Source organism: Eptatretus burgeri, chromosome 10, assembly GCF_056783735.1.
Source record: "Eptatretus burgeri isolate ZD-2024b chromosome 10, Ebu_testis_v1, whole genome shotgun sequence".
Taxonomy (NCBI): Eukaryota; Metazoa; Chordata; class Myxini; order Myxiniformes; family Myxinidae; genus Eptatretus; species Eptatretus burgeri.
The window spans coordinates 107,690,377-107,692,876 of NC_140970.1; positions in this window are offsets into that span (position 1 = coordinate 107,690,377).

Sequence of the window (2,500 nt, forward strand, 5' to 3'; positions counted from 1 at the left end):
CCAGGGCTTTCAACAAGCGCCTCTCGCTTGGCTATTGGTTCTATAAACCCAGATTCCCGTCGCCTGTGTTGGTGTCCTCACAATTTCGGGCCTCACCCCCCAATTTTCTCTCCGTGCCCTCACACGGTCTCCTGGCTGGGACACGTGGCTCCCTCACGGCAGGCACGGCCTCTGCGAATCTCCCGCTATGGCACCCCCGGGCACTACACTGCCCTCCCGAACCTGCCAGCTCCCTAACACCCCGGGGAGTGCCCCCCACATGGCACCTCCCTGGAAACGCACACGTGGCAGGCCGGCCTCCCCGGGCCCCTTTCCGAGGGTCACCGACACAACACTGCCCACGCGGCCAATGGCGCTCCGGGCCCCCGCACCAAGCAGGCGCACCCGTGCCCTGCTCTATCCCGGCCCCCCATGGGCCCATGGCCTACGCGGCCGACTAGCCTGGTGCCCGGGGTACCCCGCCAGCGATACTCACCTTTCGCAGCCACGCTCCCAAGCCCGTCAACAGGGCTCCTGCACCCCTCCAAATGGGTCTCGAGCCTACTTTCCCACCAACAACAAAACGACCTCCATTTTTCAATTTGACTAACCCAGCTAACTCACTTTACTCTGACCCCGGGGTCCCTTGGGCAGGAGTCACTCCTCCCCCAATCACTCATCGCACCATGCATTCCCCCATTTGCTCCATACACACAGACCAGCTGGCCTCACTCACTCACCAAGCACATGCCTCCACCTCATAACTCACCAACAACTCAACACACACACGCTGAACTCTGCCATCCTTCTAACTACGCATACAACTAACTCGTGCTCCGTCGTCCCTTATACTACGACACGTTCCATTTAACACTACGTAGCTAAACTACGTCCACAGCTACACATCCAAAGTCTGTCTCTGTCTCCAAAATAATCCACATTTGTTTAACCTAAATCATGCAATCCACTCACAACTAATCCATTCCACGGACTCCATGAGGACTTACCCCTGCCCATGAAGTCGGTCTAACTAGCTAACCCTTCCCTAACTAGTTTCCATCTCATGCCCAGGGCAGGGTCTACCTGCCCAAGATCACTTTACCCGAAAGTGAGGCTTGTTCTTTTTTTTTTTTTTCTACATGCGCAGCGCCAGCGCGGCAACTCAGAGCTCGCGCACTTTGCACCTGCCCCGTGACGTCATGCAGCTGCACGTGTTCCTCGTCCCTCCTTGGACGGGACCATCCGGCAGAGATACCCCTCCTGCCCGGATTCCAACCCCACGACCGCTGACGTCACCATTAGCATAAAACAAGCCCCACGTCTCGAGGGGTTCCCCACGCGAACACATGTGCTTTGCCCGTTGGAGCTTAACACACGATCGCGTGGAGAACCCGTCCGGTCAAATCCATTTACCTGCCTAAACTTTGTCCGTCCGCGGGATCGGCAAATCCACCGCGTGCGTTTCCGGACCGGGACTTCACTCTCGCAAGCGAGCACGTGGTGGTCTCGTGCGTTGCACAGCACGAACCGCGTGCTCACTGCTGGGTGAACCGGCACGGTCCTCCGAAACAGCTACAGCCGCTACCCGGCTTTCTCCTCTGTCGCCGTCGTCGTCATTCAACCCACGCACACCTGCGTGTCCCGACACACACACAGTCCACACCATTAAACTCACACCGGGAGACGCGGCTGCGTGCTCCCCGCATACTTAACCGACATCTCCCTCTCATACCGCTCTCTCACACGGTCTCCCTTGCATAACCCCGCCCACCACTCACACGTGGTCAGCTCCCATTCACTCGTGCCTCACTCACACACGCGGGGGCACTAACCCGCGGTGCCTCACTCACACACCGTGCCTCATCCACACACGGCGTGCTGGAAGCACGTACTCCGGCACCATCGCCACCACACCACTCACACGTGGTGCCTCCATCATACTGGCCGTTTCACTCACACACACACGGCCTCACTCCTACGGTGCCTCACCCCGCACGGCGTGCTGGGAGCACGTACTCCGGCACCATCGCCACCCACACCACTCACACACGGGGTCGCTTCCACACACGGGGACGCACTCACACCTTGCACCACACACACAGGGACAACCACACTGGGGTCGTGTCCCCCCAAGGGTCTCCGGGGCCTCTATTACCCCCCAAGCTCTCCGTGCACCCCGTCCACAGCACTCGTCCCCTCAACCTCGCAAAGCACGACCAAACTCACCTGGTCGTGACTCGCCTCAAGGGGGCATACTCCCTCCTCGTTCCTGGAAGGCCATCAACTGCTCGCACCGGGTCCCTGCACGCTCCGCAGGCTCACCCCCATTATCCTCCACTACCTCTGTGTGTGTGTGCGTCACTTACCCCGTCTTCCTCGTGTAGTCTTTCCTCTGTTTTTTTTCTATCTCCCGTGTCTCTGCCAACTCTTCCCTTCGCCTCCCTTGTCTCAGCTATGTTGCCGTTGTCGTCACCTCGTGTCTCGTCTCACACATTTTGGTCATCACCCAATTTTTCCCTTT